Raw genomic sequence first — 17,725 nt, 5'->3', positions numbered from 1 at the left:
AATGGCTTGAAAGAACAATAATTTTGTATTCGTCGTGAGTTCGTGGGTGAGCTCGGGCCCCGCTACGGGTCATGCCTGGCTGGACCACCTTAGCTGAGTCAGCTCCGCTCAGGTGGCTCGTGTCTCCCTCTCATCTTCCACCTGGGACCAGCCAGCTTCGCCCTTGTCCTCAAGGTGGCAGAAGTGGGCAAGAGAGCACGCGGACAGGCAGGACCCCTTGGGGCTTAGGCTCAGAATGGGCAGGCTGTGACTTCAGCCTCACTCTGTTAGCCGACATGGATCTCATGGCTCACCCGGAGGCAGCAAGACTGCCAAGTTACGTGGCGGAAAGCGTGGTAAAAAATGGGGCCATGAATGCTGTCTCCCACCTGAGTGAGCGGAGTCCGAGAAGAGATTGGGAAGAAAGCTTGATCTAAGGAGGGCTGCACAGATAGACCCGGGCCGTGTATGGAGGAGCTGAGAGGAGGGCCACACTGTGGGGCAGTCCCAGGCAAGGAGCAGAGACCAGGGAGGAAAGAGGCCACCAAGCCGGCTGGCCGAAAGTGGCCCGTGGACCCAACAACCTACTCCTCATGTCCAGGTAGGGCTCGTGACGGGGGGCCCTGGCTGATAGAGGAGACTACCGGGGTCAGGCCCATTCCAAACATCCAGAGTGATCTTAGATGTATCTATCTTTACTTAAAACCATGTTTCCTGAACTTTATTCACATTCCAATGGGATCATTTTTTCTGCTATATCCATTTGCCACCTGTTCTAATATTTACTTGATATTTTTTTATCTAACTCAGCTCATTTTTTTAAAGATTTTATTTATTTATTCGACAGAGAGAGAGAGACAGCCAGCGAGAGAGGGAACACAAGCAGGGGGAGTGGGAGAGGAAGAAGCAGGCTCATAGCGGAGGAGCCTGATGTGGGGCTCGATCCCTTAACGCCGGGATCACGCCCTGAGCCGAAGGCAGACGCTTAACCGCTGTGCCACCCAGGTGCCCCTCAGCTCATATTTTTAATGTGAAGATTTAATTTAGCAATAATGTCCATGAAATCGTGAGCTGATGTGCTAGTTATGTATATTTTTATCTAATGCCACAGTAAAATAAGCATACAACCTCTAGATACTAAATGTCTTACATTGTTGAAGAAAGAGAAGTCATGCAAGAGTGCGGAGAGCGGGAATCCATTTCTAGAAATCCAAACCAGCCCAGACTGAACAAGATCCCTATCTGTGTGAGGTGAAGTTCAGAAGAGTCACCCCCACGAGAGGCACACGATTCAGGAGTTCAGAGGTGGGGTCGGGGGAATGGAAGTGGGGCGGCCACACAGCGGCGTATTCTGTCTTAAGCAGGAAGGAAGGAGGCACACGGTTCTTCATACCCTTCACGTCTATTAGAAGTGGCAGTTTTTAGATACTCAATATTTAGAAAGAAGGAGCAAAAGGAAGGAAACATTATTGCTGCAAGAGGAGTTATTAAGCAAAAAGCCAAACAAAAGGAGGACAAAACCTGCCTTCCTACAGCACGCACAAAATCCTCTCTCTCACTGCACTTGGAAAGGCTCAGTCTGAAGGGCAAGTAAGACCCACCTGTGCAGACCCTCGTCCAGGTGCAGAGTGTCTCGCAGGGAACTGCCGCCGAGTTTTCTGCACGGAGGCTTCCCGTGCGGAGCTGGGTGAAGTGCAGGGAGGAAGCACACGGGGAGCTGTCCCGGGACAGCGGGGAACAGGCAGTCACATCTCCCGCACAGCATCGAGGTATGGGAAGAAAATCTGTGAGCAGCCCGGGGAAGCACATGGGTCTCCGGAGGGGGCCATTTGTTCCCCAGCTCTGTGTCTCCCGTCTCCAGCGGGAGTTGAGGTCCCTGGGCTTCAAGCAGGTGTCGCAATTCCATGGGAACACGCCTGTGGTTGCTAGCACGCTGATTCCTTGGGTTGGGCATATTTCCTTCCAGGGCCCTGCTCCCCCTACGTGGGCCTCTCCTGGGCAGCACTGCACTGAATAGAGCTGCCGTCGGGGGCTTGTCACGCAAACCCCAGGCCCTTTGTGAATGGGGATTTCAGCATCTTCTGCCAGGTCTGGTTAGCTCCTCTTAGAAACCCATTTCTCAGGGGGCTATGAGCCCAAGAATAAGCCAGCACCACAGATGCCTGTGTTTTGATGGCCTTTAGTTCTGACGGGGCCCTGACTTCACAATGGGGGCCCTTGTAACTCCCAGGTGGTGGAGAAGGGAGCTGGTCCCAAAGGGTCATTTCTTTTCCAGAGAAATGAAGCTATCCCAGTATGCCAGGGTCTGGTGTATGTATGTGTGTGCTTGTGTCTATGTTTCATCTGAATTGCTGCGTCCAAAGCAATTTAGGTCCTTTTAAGGCACAGAAGGCATACACTGATACTGATATTTACCGAAGAAGGAGTAAATGAGTGGGAAGTCTGTATTACCTTCAACTCCACAGGTGCCAGTCTCCTACTCTAAGACCAGAACATAAATGACGCCCTGGAATCAGAAAGACCTGGCATCTACGCCTTCCTAGCTGTGGGACCCTGTGAAAGTCACCAGACCTCTCTGAGCCTTACTTTCCTCATATAGGAAATGGGCTGATAGCAATCGCACTCATCTCACAGAGTGACTGTGAGGAGTCAATGGGATGATGCGTGGGGAGAGCGTCTGGTAGTGCCCGGCACAGCAGAATCATGTGATGATTCAGGGACGGATGAGGATGACGATGGAGATGTTGATGACAACGTACGTTGTCTCCAGTCCTTCGCCTCCTTCATCTTTGTTTTTCCGTAGAGCGGCATTCTCAAATACATCAGTCCCAGCCCCTTTACGTGCTTAAAAATTATCGAGGATACCAAAGACCTTTTGTTTCTGTTGGTTTATCAATTGATACTAACTCTAAATCGAAACAAATTATATAGATGTTTATTAATTCACTTAAAAGTAACAATAATAAACCCACAATATGTTAGCATACCTAAAATATTTTTACTAAAAAGTTACTTCTTCAATGTATGGTTTCACAGTTTTGCAAGTTTCTGTTATGTCCGGCCTAAAAGAAGACAACTGGATTCTCATCTCTATTTCTGCATTCAATCTCCTTCCATCTGCTGTTTCTGTTAAAGAATATGAAGAAAATCTAGACCCACACAGATAAATAATTGCAAAAAGCAGAAGTATTTTAACGGCCTGCTCGCATCATTGCCGATGGTCTTTGATACTGTACCGAAACTCAGTAAGTGGTAATTTATTAAAGGAAACGAACCACATGGAATCTGGAAACATACTGATAAACTTTTTCATTGAACTTCTTCACTTTACCTTGTGCTGTGCTTTAAAGTGGATTTATTTTCAGATAGCATAGAGTTAGATCTTGCGTTTTTATTCAATCTGACAATCTCTATTTTTAGTAAGTGTGTTTAGATCATTTGTATTTAATGTAATTATTTATGTGATTGGGTTTAAGCCCACCATCTACTGATTTTCTGTTCTTTCCATTTGGTCTTTGTTCTTTTTCTTTTTCTCTCTCTTTTTTTTTCTGCCAATGTTTAGCTTGAGTATTTTTATTCCACTTTTCTTTATTATTGGGTTATCTATTATACTTCTTTTAAAAATTTCATTTAAGGATGCCTGGGTGGCTCAGTCAGTTAAGCGTCTGCCTTCAGCTCGGGTCATGATCCCAGGGTCATGGGATCAGGTCATGGGATCGAGTCCCGTGTCCAGGTCCTTGCTCAGCAGGGAGCCTGCTTCTCCCTCTGCCTGTTCTGCCTGCCACACCCCTGCTTGTGCTCTCTCTCTCCCTCCCTACAAATAAATAAATAAAATATTTTAAAAATAAAAATACAAATATAAAATGAAATTAAAAATTCCTTTAATGTTTTCCATATGCATCTTTATTTACTTTTTAAAAAATATTTATTCATTTCAGAGAGAAAGAAAGGGCAGGTAGAGTGACAGATGGGGAGGCATAGGGAAAGGGGGAGGCAGAAAATCCCTAGCAGACTCTAGGCTGAGCACGAAGCCTGATGTGGGGCTCGATCTCATGACCCTGAGATCATGACCTGAGCTAAAATCAAGAGTAGGACACTTAACTGACTGAACCACCCACACATCTTTAATTAACAACAGTCCTCCCCTCAAATATTATATCATTTTACTTATAATGTAAGAACCTTACAACAATGTTCCCTCTCACATTTTGTACTATAATTATACATTTTGCTTTCACATATGCTCTAAACTCTTAATAAATCGCTACTATTTTTACTGTAGATGGTTAATTATCTTCTAAGTGACCACAAGTAAGAAAAAATGTCTTCCACATGTACCCTCATTTTAATCCTTCCCAGTGATCTTTATTTCTTTTTTCTTTAAAGATTTTATTTTATTTATTTTTATTTATTTGACGGAGAGAGACAGCCAGCGAGAGAGGGAACACAAGCAGGGGGAGTGGGAGAGGAAGAAGCAGGCTCCCAGCGGAGGAGCCTGATGTGGGGCTCGATCCCAGAACGCCAGGATCACGCCCTGAGCCGAAGGCAGGCACTTAACGACTGCGCCACCCAGGCGCCCCAGTGATCTTTATTTCTAAGTGTAGTACGAGATTCTGTTCGGTTCTCAGCCTCTGAGGTTCTTTCTGACACCAAATGTGTGGTATCTTTCCACACCAGCGTCTCTGACACCAACTGGGCGAATAACAATTGAATTCAGTTCTCACACTAACTCCTTAAATCAACATAGACCCCACAAGTTAAGGCTCAGTTTCCACTTCAGACGCCAGCTGCAAAAGCGGTACCCAGCCTACCCACACTCTGCCCAGTTAACTACAAATTTGGGGGTTCTCATGACCCCCCCCAGATTTGATAATTTCCTAGAACAGCTCACATAACTCAGGAAAATATGTACATTTGCCGATTTATTATAAAGGAAACAACTCAGGAAGAGCCAAAGGAAGAGCCGCATAGGGTGGGAGACGATGGGGGGAGGGGATGGAGATTTCATGCCCTCTGGTTGCAGGGCTGTCCCAGCTCCTTGATGTGTCCACCACCCAGGAAGCTCCCTGAATCTCATCGGGCAGGAGTTTTGTGGAGTTCAACCTCCATCCCCCTTTCCCTCCTTGGAGGTCAGTGGATGGGGTGGGGAAATTCCAGCCCTCTAACCACTCTGTCTGTTGGGTGACCAGCCCCATCCAGAGAATTCCCACCACGAAGACACCTCATTAACATAAACTCAGGCACCATCAAACGAGGCTCAGTATGAATAACAAAGGACACCCCCATTGCTCAGGAAACCCCAAGGGTTTGGGGAGCTCTGTGCCAGGGACAGAGGACAAAGACCAAATATGTCTTTTATTACACCAGGATGCTATATTCCTTTTGCCTAGAGAACTTTCCTTCACCAGTCTTCTGATCAAGGTCTGCTGGTAATAAATTCCCTCAGCTTTTATTTGTCTGAAAAAGTCTTTATATTGGAATAAAATAAAAATATTGAAAGATTTTTATTGGGTATCAAAAAGCTGATTCTGTTGATAGTTTTGTGTCTTGATGGTGGGTCATTTTTTCTGGCACTTTTTTTTTTAAGATTTTATTTATTTATTCATTCGAGATAGAGCAAGGGTGAGTGAAAGAGTAAGAGAAAGAGCACGAGCTGCGGGGGGGGGGGAGGGGGTAGAAGGAGAGAGAGAAGCAGGCTCCCCGTTGAGCAGGGAGCCCAACAGGGGACTCCATTCCAGGACCCTGGGATCATGACCTGAGCTGAAGGCAGACACTTAACCCACTGAGCCACCCAGGTGCCCCTTTTCTGGGCTTTTAATATGTCTCATAATTTTTTAAATGGATACATCTTGTACAAGAGAGTGGAGGCTGACGGAAGAGCAAGTGTGCCTGGAGACGGGTACCCCTCTTCTGCTTGGCCATTATGTGGACAGTTGAGGCAGTCAGGTCAGAAGCCAATCTGGGTTTGGGTGTCCTTTTTGCTATGGTTCATGTCAGTGAAGCACAGACTTGTGCTTACAATGGGGATGGGGTTCTCAGTATTCTGGCCTCCCCCTCAGATTTTGGCCTCCCCTGTGTCCCCACACACCAGAAGAGCTCCCTACACTCTGATCCTTGGCAGCTATCACTCGTGATTTGATACTTCCCATGTCCTCCAGTCTCCGAAGGAGAGCTTTCTCAATGATCCTTCCCCTTCTCCCTAAGGGTTTTTGTTCCACAGGGAAGTCGGGAAGAAGGGTCTGGAAGTGTTTTATGCCTTTTCTACAAGAATGGCCAATCTTACCCTCCAGGCCTGTGCCACCAAGGCCAGCTTTCTCTGGTGTGCTCTACCCTAGACCCATAATGACCTACTGGAAGTCTGTAGAAAGTTCCCTTGAGTCTACAGTGCCCGGGGTTCTATATTCTTACACGAGTCCACACTCGGGCTCTAGGAATTTGCTAACGATGATAGCTGAATAATTCTCCCTCTTGCACGATACACGGAGCTACGGGTGAGTTAGTGTTCACGTCCCATCTCTGTAGGCTCCTGTCTTTCATCAGATCTCAGCTACTTTGTAGTCCTGCAACCTCAGCTCTCTGATAGGTCAAGAACGTTGTTGGTTTTGTAGCTTACCTGGCTTGTTCTTGCTATTAAGGTGGGAGCAATGCTGTTTCTCACTTGCTATATCCCAGGTAGAAGCAGATCTCTGGGTAATATCCGTCTTGCACTTTGAACGGATTTTGTAACGCCATGCACTGAGCATTGGGAAAATGTTGGTTCATTAAGTTACTCAGAGCTTCCAAATGTTAATGTGATTATGTGATATCAAAAATCAAAATTTTTAGAAGATTTTATTTATTTATTTGACACAGACAGAGCACAAGCAGGGGGAATGGCAGGCAGAGGGGGAGGGAGACGCAGGCTCCCCACTGAGCAGAGAGCCCAACGCGGGGCTCAAACCCAGGACCCTGTGATCATGACCTGAGCTGAAGGCAGATGCTTAACCAACTAAGCCACCCAGGCGTCCCCAAAATCAAAATTTTTAATATTACCACTGATTTCATCAGAAAAGCCTTTAAATATTGAGAAGCTGTCAAGCTCACGGTGGTAGGGTTTTCCCAAAGCCCTAATATTTAACTTGAAATCTTGAATTTTATCGTCGGCCACACATACTGCCAGTTTTTTTCTTTGACCTGACAGGCTCGTTTTGTTCATTTTTGAGGACATGTCTGCCAAACGCCCAAGTCTGAATAACCATACTTTTACATGTCAGGCTTTCTTTGACGTGAAAATGGTGTTCACGAGAAAGAAGCCGCTAGTCCCGCTCGCCACGTAAACGCTTGCAGAGCACCGTGACTGGAGACCACTGCCCCGGCGTGTGGTAGGATGGCTCTGCGTGTACTCTGTGTTTGTCACACGAAATCTTCAAAACATGAGTCCTCGATGACTGAAATTCACTCACGATGTTTACCGCTTCATTAGGGACCGTCTTAAGGAAAAGCAGATTGTTGCTGTTGTTACGAGCTAGTGGCATGAAGAACGCAATGATCGCTAGTACGTTGGGTATCCGGGCTTGGTGAGTGTCTGGCGTCAACAACGTTTAAGTTCTTTGCTTTTGCCCTCCTCAGCGCAAAGATCTAAAGAGTGCAACAGGCACATAACATCTTACTTAGTAGCACCATAAATCACTGTAAATTATAAAATAGATTTTACCGTGTAGACCCCTTGAAAATATCTCAGGAACCCTCGGGGATCCACGGATCACACTTTGAGAACCAGTTCAGTAGAACTTGACACGGTGTCCGGCACGGAGTAGGAATTCAATAGGTAGCTATTGAATGCAAAGATGAACTGACAAGTATTTTTTATGTATTTTATTTTTCAAAATAAAACAGGTCTCTTCCTGTCTATGGGAAAAGAGGCCATTTATTTAAGGAACAATGAAACCTTGACCCAGAATGCTAGCCCCAGTCGAAGGCAGGGCAGGTAATAGCATGGACCATATCTATCTGGAATTTTCCCCCAGACCCTTTCCTTGTGAAGGTGTCTCAAGACTCCTCCTCCCCACTCCCTCCAGCTCGGGTGAGAAACATGGCCCAGGCCTGGCTAACTATCCTAACATCTGCCCTGGGCAGGATCAGAGGACAGTTAACCGGGAAACAGACTGCACATCCGCCAAGCCAGGGGTTCCTGTCTCAGGCTCATCATCAGAATCACCTGGGGAGATTCTTTTTCTTATGGAACATTTCAGACCAATAAAGCAGAACAGCATAAGGAACTCCACATTTCCCTCACCCCGCTTCCACCATCAACTCATGGCCAATTTTGCTTCATCTCTACCCTCATCGACTGCCCCCCCCACCTAGTTCTTTTGAAACAAATCCTCTACATTATATCATTCCACCTGTAACCAGTTCATCACGTATCTCTAAAAGATAAGGACTTTGTAAAAATATACCAGAATATCATCACATCTATAATAATTCCTTTTTTTTAATTGTGGTAAGAACACTGTATATGAGTTCTACCCCCCAACGGATTTTTAAGTGCACAATACAGTATTGTCAACTAGAGGCCCAGTGTTACCAGGCGGCTTTCTAGAACATCATCAGCTTGTGTAATTGAAACTTCATACCTGTTGAAGAGAACTTCCCATTTCCTCCTCTCTCCAGCCCCTGCAACCTCCCTTCTACTCCCTGCTTCTACGTGTTTTGTTTTTTTTTTTTAGGATATTATGTGTTTATTTGTCCGAGAGAGAGCACAAGCAAGGGGAGTGGCAGGCAGAGGGAGAGGGAGAGGGAGAAGCAGGCTTCCCACTGAGCAGGGAGCCCAATGTGGGGCTTGATCCCAGGACCCTGGATCATGACCTGAGCCGAAGGCAGACGCCTAACCGACTGAGCCACCCAGGCGCCCCTCCCGGCTTTACGTGTTTACGATTTGGATTCTTCATATACATGGGATCATGCAGTATTTGTCCTTCTGTGCCTGACTTACTTCACTTAGGATAACGTCCTCCAGGTCCATCTGGTTGTTGCATACGGCAGGATTTCCTTCTTTTTTAAAAGCCGAATATTTCACTGTATGTATACACCATATTTTCTCTATTCCTTTCTCCACAGATGGACACAGGTTATTTACACATCTTGGTTATTGGGAATAATGCTGCAATGAACATGGGAGTGCAGATATCGTTGAGATCTCGATGTCAATTCTTTTATAATTTTTGAGGAAACTCCGTACCGTTTTCTAGAGCAGCTGTACCATTTACATTTCTACCAACAGTGCGCAAGGATTCCGATTTTTCCACATCTTCACTGAGACTTGTTACCTTTTGGTTTTTGGTTTTTGTTTTGTTTTGTTTTTGAGAGAGAGAGTGCAAATTGGGGCCGAGGGGCCGAGGGAGAAGAAGAGAGAAAGACTCTTAAGTAGGCTCCACACCCAGCATGGAGCCCCTTGCGGGGCTCTGTCTCATGACCCTGGGATCATGACCTGAGCTGAAATCAAGAGTCAGATGCCCAACTGTCTGAGCCACCCAGGCGCCCCTGTTTTTTGATAATAGCCATCCTAACAGTTGTGAAGCGATACTTCTTCGTCGTTTTGATTTGCATTTCCACGATGATTCGTAACGTTGAGCATTTTTTCATACATGTGTTGGACATTAATAATGTCCTAATATCATCCAATATCCACTCAAGATTTGAATATTTTGAAATTTTAAAAAAAGCTGTTGGGTCCTCCTCCAGACCTGGTAGACCGCCATCTCTGTATTTCAATGAGCTCCCGAGTGGTTCTTCCACGGTCCAGATTGGGTAATTGTGCTGTGTCCAGCACCTTCAACTGGACACATCTCCAGTGAGTGAGAACTTCTATCTGGAGGCACTCGTCATTGTGGGAAATGCCTTTCTCTAATTTTTTTTTCCTCTCAGTAGAGGCAAATTTGGATGTATTTCCCTTTGAAATAGATAAATAAATCATTGCCTATAAGGCAAAAGTGTCCTTGGACCATTACCCCCTAGGGCTGGCCCCAGTCCCCACCCCCCAGAGGTATCAGTGTTTGGTGAATACCTTTCCATACCATTTTCCGTACTTTGAACATCTTTCCTTAATTTATACCCCAAATATGTCTCCTTAGAATTCCCAAGCTTTGCATTTCCTCTGTTCCTTAATTGTCTTGCCAAAATTTGAAGAAGGCTCTTCCAGCTTCTCGGGTTTTCCTTCTGTAGCCTTGTTTTCCCTCTTTCCCTGGCTTTCACAAGGTCATGGTCTTGTCATGATTCAGGCCTGGCTCTCTGTACCCTGGAATCTTGCACAAGCTGGGATTTCTCCCCAAGACACCCAGTTCCCCAGCCTGTGACCACGTAAAGACGAGAAGGTACAAGGAGAGATGAAGCAAAATGGCCGTGAATTGATAATGGTCAAAATTGGGGGCCGGACATGGAGAAGGGAGTATCATACTTTCCCATCTACTTGTGTATATGTTTATAGTTTCTGTAATAAAAAAGTGGAAGGTGAAGCAAGAGACACCTACAGACCATTAGGACAGCCAGCATCCGAGAGCCTGACAATACCAAATGCTGGCACAGATGTGGGGCAACAGGAGTTCACCTTCATTGTTGGTGCGAATGCAAATGGTAGTCATTCCGGAAGACGGTGTGGCGATTTCTTGCAAAACTAAACATTTCCTTACCATTCAATCCAGCAATCGTGCTCCTTGGTGTTTGCCCAAAGGAGTTGAAAACTTGTGTTTCCACAAAACCCACACACAGATGTTTATAACAGCTATATTCATAATGGACAGAACTTGGAAGTAACCAAGATGTCCTTCAGTAGGTAAATGGATACATAAACTGTGGTCCATCCAGACCCTGGAACTAAGAAGAAACGAGCTCCCAAGCCAAGCAAAATCATGGAAGTCACTTAGGGCCTATTACTGAGTAAAAGAAGCCAATCTGAAAAAGCCACGTACTGTGTGATTCCAACTATGTAACGTGCTGGAAAAGGCAAAACTATGGAGATCAGGCGTTTCCAGGGGTTTTGGGACCAGGGGAGGGATGAATAGGGGAGCACAGAGGATTTTGAGGGCAGTGGAGCTGTTCTGTACGATACCGTAATGATGGACACGTGCCGTTATACATTTGTCCAAACCCAGAGAATGTGCGACACCAAGGGTGAACCCTAAAAAAACAATAGACTTTAGTGGTTATATGTCGATGAATGCTCATCGATTGCAACAAATGTACCACTCGGCGGGCAACGTTAATGATGGGGGAGTGCTGGGCGTGTGAGGGGGCTGGGAGCATGTGGGAAATCTCTGTACCTCCCACTTTAGCTGCGGACCTAAAACTGCTCTAAAAATTGTGAATTAAAGGGCCCCTGAGTGGCTCAGTTGGTTAAGTGTCTGCCTTTGGCTCAGGGCTCAGGTCATGACCCTGGGATCCTGCGAGTCAGCGGGAAGTCTGCTTCTCCCTCCACCCCTGCCCGCTGCTTGTGCGCACGCTCTCTCCCTCTCGCTCTAGAATAAAAAATAAAATCTTTTAAAAAATTGTCAATTAAAATTTTTTTTTTTTTTTACCATGGGGAGAGGCTGTGATGTTGCTCTGGTCCTGCGCTCTGGTCTAGCATGGAAAACACGGGGCCCATAAAGGGCTCACTCTCCTTAAGATGTTGGAAAAGCAAACCAGGAGGCTTCCGGTGAAGCAGGCCCCGGGCTGCTGCCTGTAGCCAGGCTTAGAGAGCGAGCCCAATTTCTCGAGTCACACACCCTCACCTGCCTCCTGGGGTGACAGCTTCGTGGGGTGGGCTTGTAGAGGGCTCCACGGCCAAACGCTGTCATCGATGCCTCAGTCTTCCTCCTGAAAGGCTTATGATTTATTTTTATTACTTGATAATCAGCATCCCAAGAAAAATTTTTTTTCTACCTCAGGTAGAGAAACATACGAACACTGTTCTGTGTTTCTCAAGAAAGCAAAATGAAGCTGACGATTATACTTCCTTGCTCAGATCTGTAAGTGGTGCCTTCCTAGTTTTCTAATTCGTCTTTCCCATTCTTGTCTCTGTCCTCAGCGATAGGAGCAGCCAAGGGGTACCCTTGCTCATTATTTACATGCGAACCGGGATTCCAGGGTGAAAGTCATCTATTCACGGGAGGAAGTGGGGTCGGCGTTGGCTTCTGCCAGCTGCACATATTACCGACCTGGTGGCCCTCCCGGCCCTCGGGGCTTCCTGGTCCGCCTTCCCCGTGAGTGCGCCCTGGGCACTGTAGCCCAATACACCGTATATCATCGCCATATAAAACAACCTCAGGGACGGGAGAATTACTTTCCCTGGCTCCCCTCTGACGCCTCCTGGAGCCCGGCCCAAGCACAGGCAAACCCGTCCTCACACAACCTGGGAGGGTCAGACACAGACAAAGGCGAGGCAAAAATAATCCCATTTTTCAGATGGCAAAATCAAGTCTCTCAAATCGGAATAACCAGTCATCCCGGAGGGGTGAACCGCCTGCCTCCCTAGTCATGCTTACAGTCTACATTTGGTTCTCTTTTTTACATTTACAAGTACTATTAACTCCTTATAGGAGATGCCATTTGGAAATATCTTCTCCCGTTCAGTAGGTCGTCTTTGCGTTTTGCTGGTCATGTCCTTCGCTGTGCAAAAAGCTTTTTATTTTGATATAGTCCCAATAGTTTATTTTTGCTTTTGTTTCCCTTGCCTCAGGAGACATACCTAGAAAAATGTTGCTACGGCCAATGTCATAGACATTACTGCTTGTGCTCTCTTCTAGGATTTTTATGGTTTCAGGTCTCACATTTAGGTCTTTAATCCATTTTGAGTTTATTTTTGTGGATGGTGTAAGAAAGTGGTCCTGTTTATTCTTTTGCATATAGCTGTCCAGTTTTCCCAGCGTCATCTGTTGAAGAGACTGTCTTTTTCTCATTGTACATTCTTGCCCTCTTTGTCCAAGATTAATTGATAATACAATTGTGGGTTTATTTCTGGGCCCTCTGTTCTGTTCCATTGATCTATGTGTCTTTTTGCACCAGTGCCATATTGTTCTGATTATTACAGCTTTATAGCATATCTTGAAATCTAGGATTGTGATATCTCCAGGTTTGTTCTTCTTTCTCAAGATCACTTTGGCTATTCAGAGTCTTTTAGGGTTCCATACACATTTTAGGATTATTTGTTCTAGTTCTGTGACAAATGCTGTTGGTATTTTGATGGGGATTGCATTAAATGTGTAGATTGGTTTTGGATAATATGGACATTTCAGCTCAATGTCATTCATCATCAGGGAAAGGCAAATCAAAGCCTCAATGAGATGTCACTTCACACCTCTCATAATAGTTAAAATCAAAAACACAAGAAACAAGTGTTGGCGAGGATGTGGAGAAAAAGGAACCCTCTTGCACTGTTGGTGGGAATGCAAACTGGTGCAGTCCCTCTGGAAAACAGTAGGGAGTTTGCTCAAAAAATTAAAAGTAGGGGCACCTAGGTTGGTTAAGCCTCTGCCTTTGGCTCAGGTCATGATCCCAGGGGTCCTGCTTCTCTCTCTCCCTCTGTCCCTCCCCCCCAACTCATGCATGCTCTCTCTCTCTCTCAAATAAGTAAATAGAAAATCTTCTTTAAAAAATTAAAAATAAAATTGTTATATGGTCCAGTAATTCCCCTACTGGGTATTACACAAAGAAAATTAAAACATTAATTCAAAAAGATATATGCATCCCTAGGTTTATTACAGCATTATTCACAATAGCCAAGATACGGAAGCAACCCAAGTGTCCATCAATAGATGAATGGATAAAGAAGATGTGGCATATATACATATACATATATATACACACAATGGGATATTACTCAGCCATAAAAAATGAAATCTTGTCATTTGTTACAACATGGATGGAGCTTGAGATTATTATTTTAAGGGAAATAAGCAGAGAAAGTCAAATACCATATGATTTCATTCATATGTGGAATTTAAGAAATGAAACACACAAAGGAAAAAAGAGACAAACAACAACAACAACAAAACCCAGACTGTTAACTGTAGAAAACAAATAGGCGGTTACCAGAGGGGGGGAGATGGGTGCAATAGGTGATGGGGATTAAGAGCACACTTACTGGGATGAACACTGAGTAATGTATAGAATTATTGATTCACTCTATTGTACACCTGAAACTAATACAACTTTGTATGTTAATTACACTGGAATTTTAAAATAAATTTTAAAAAATTACAAGTATTATAGGAGATACACTCTAGGGTGCTCTTTCATTACAGTTTTCTTCTTTTTCCAAGTGAAAACCATCTTCTTTATTTTTTTTAAAGTACAAGATAATACATGATCACAACAGAAAAATCAGAAAATACAAAAAGAAGTTAAGGAAATCCATAATTCCACATACTCAGGGAAAAGATACTTATCCTTTCTAGGTAGGTCATTCAATATCCCTTTATTTCATTCATTCATTCACTTTACAAGGGTGTTTTGAGCTACTGATATGTTCCCAGTTCTATGTAGTTGTCACATATAAGTCATCAAAATATGGCTCCCACCCCAGAAGAGCTCAACCTCGTAGAGACAGAGAATGAAATAAGCAATTATACTCGAAGATTTTTCTGTACATACAGATATCCATATACACAGATATATTCTTTACAAAAATGGAATCACATCATAAATGCTATTAACCTTAGTTTTGGCCTCATATATCAGAAAAAAGATTTTCATGTCAATAGGTTTGCTTTAGAACAACAAAAACAAACTCTAAGACTAAAGCTAATAAGAATTGTGCAAAACCTACGTGAAGAAAACCAAATAGTTTTCACCAAATATCATTAAAATAAGGAATTCTAAAAATCAAGAGCAATGACCCAAAGCTGTCAATGATTCTCTACAAATTAACCTATATATTTGATGCAATCACAACAAAATCCACGTAGATTTTGTTATGAATTTGTTAATAATCTCAAGCTCATTTGGAAGTGTAAATGCCAAGAAAAAAAATTATCTGAATAGCAATTGGAAGTATTTTGCCTGCAAATACCAAAATATGGCTTAAGATATCAGCAATCAAACCACATTATAGTAACAGAAGACTATGAGAGATCAGTGGAATAGGATGGAAATTCTAGAAACAACTCATAGATTTAGTTTTAATTTGACATTCTAAATTAAAGAGGAAGTAGTAATGGACTATTTGATAAAAACTGTTGGAGTAATTACCTATTGTTTGGAAAAGGAAACTTATGCTTAACTCAAAATAATAACCCAAAACTAATGTCAGAGGACTTAAAGATGTAAAATAATAAAAAGTATTATAAAAATAACAGAAGTAAATATGATAGAATTTTTTAAAGCACTTTTGTTTTTTTTTTTTTTTTATTTTTATTAATAATGATTTTTTATTATATTATGTTAGTCACCATATAGTACATCCCCGGTTTTCGATGTAAGGTAAAGCACTTTTGGATGGAAAATCATTCTGACGGAAATCTACTAGATATAAAGAAAAAAAGAACAGATTTAACTGTGCCTTAAACTTAAACTTCTCCCCAGCAAAAGATACTATAAAATTTTTTTTAAAACCCACAAATTAATGTATTTGTAATATTTTTAACAGATAAAAGGGTATTATGAAGAATAAAAATAATATATTAGGGGCACCTGGGTGGCTCAGTTGGTTAAGCATCTGCCTTCAGCTCAGGTCACGATCCCAGGGTCCTGGGATCCAGCCCTGCGTTGGGCTCCCTACTCAGCAGGGAAGTCTGCTTCTCTTTCTTCCTCTGCCCGTCCCCTGCTCATGGTCTCTCTCTCTCTCAAGTAAATAAAATCTTTAAAAAAACAAAAAAGAATATCTTACAAATCAGGAAAAGAAAAAATATCTATTACAGACATGAACAAAGAATAGGAAGGGGCAATTCAAAGAAGAAACGTAAGCAACCAAGACATACGTGGAAACTATTAAACATTGCAATGCTCAGGGAAATGCAAATTTTAAAAGATACTATATTCCATTTATTAGATCTATGAAAATTAAATATTTTAACCTTTAGTGTTGGAAACTATGAGGAAACACAGACGCTTATAAACTGCTGGTGGAAATGTGACTCAGCATAGCTTTCATGAGCATAATTCAAGAATATTATTTAAAATGTTTAAATGTGGGGTGCCTGGGTGGCTCAGTCAGCTAAGTGTCCGCCTTTTGACTTGGGCTCCGGTCATGATCTCAGAGTCATGAGATCGAGCCCCATGTCGGGCTCTAGGCTGAGCATGGAGCCTGCTTAAGATTCTCTCTCCCTCTCCTTCTGCCCCTCTCCCACCCCCCACTTGAGTACATGCTCTCTCTCTCTAAAAAATAATATAGAATAGAATAAAATAAAATAAAATATTAAATCTGCAAAACCCTTGAATCTATAGTTCTAGAAATAAGTCTTATAGAAGTGTTTTCCAAAGATGAGCCAAGCTTGGTTTGGAATAGTTCACTTTGCTGAATGTCCATCAGTAGGGAACTGGTTGAATGAAGTGCTGTACCTCTAAACTGTTATTGGTTAGCCAGAGCTGCTTGACCAACCACCTCCAAAATTCACCTCCGAAACTCCGTTACTGGAGACAATCATCACGTATTCTCACTCCTGTATCTGCAGACTGGCTGGCGATCGGCTGACCTGGGCTGGGCTCTGTTGGGTTGGCTCTGCATGAAGCTCCATGGCCAGTGATTCTGGGCTCTGCTCTGTGGGTTGGGCTCACGTCTGCTCTACAAGTGTTTCTTTTGGTTCTTTGGAAAGTTCAGCAAAATTGATAAACATTTAGCTAGACTGATGAGGATAAAAAGAGAAATAGACGAATTGTTTTGAAAACGACAACTTGCCAAAATTAACACAAGATATAACAAAATCTGAATAGTCCTACACATCTATTAATGAAATGGAATTGGTAGTTAAGAACCTTCCAACTGAGAAAGCTCCAGGCCCAGATGGTTCACTGGTGACAGCTACTACGCTTGAAAGGAAGAAATAGCACCAATCGTACACAAACCCTTTTGCAAAATAGAGGAGGTTAATGTCTCCCAAATAATCTTATAAAATAGCAAAATCTAATAAAGACATTTCACATTTAACTATCAATCAGTGTAATTCTCTGTAATAACAGAATAAAGCAGAAAAACAAATGGTAATTTCAATAAATGTAGAAAGAGCATTTGGCAAATTTTAATATCTATACATGATTTAAAAAAAAAAAAAAAACCTTCCAGTGTTCTTCCTGTAGCCCAGATACCTAGATGCTTGCAGGAGCCAGTTCTAACATTCTCCATCCACCTTGCTAGCAACTGGGTGCCCTGCCCCACGTTCCCCCTGCAGAGCCACTCCACCCCTCACCTAACCCGTATGCCCCTGGCAGGTGCCTCTCCAAAGTGCCTACTACCATGCCACACCTGACAGCAGCCCCCATCCAGTGCCTCTCCAAAGCAACTCCTGCCCTGGAGAGAGGACCCATAGTGCATCCATGGTTCCTGCAGCCATGACTCTTAGCCAGCTGCCCATGGCACAAGCTCTGCCCTTTGGTGCCCTCACGGCTGTGGCATTGGCTCATTGCAGACATCCAGGAAGAGTGCCAGCTCTATCCACTAGCATGCCCACAGTGGCTGCAGTTCTCTCAAAACTCTGAAGACTCTAAGACTTTGATGAAAGAAATTGAAGATGACATAAACAAATGGAAAGATATACCATGCTCATAGATTGGAAGAATTAATATTGTTCAAGGGTCT

Source organism: Ursus americanus, chromosome 21 (genome assembly GCF_024610735.1).
Source record: "Ursus americanus isolate L20-20 chromosome 21, mUrsAme1.1.p, whole genome shotgun sequence".
NCBI lineage: Eukaryota > Metazoa > Chordata > Mammalia > Carnivora > Ursidae > Ursus > Ursus americanus.
Note: the sequence above shows the minus strand (reverse complement) of the source record.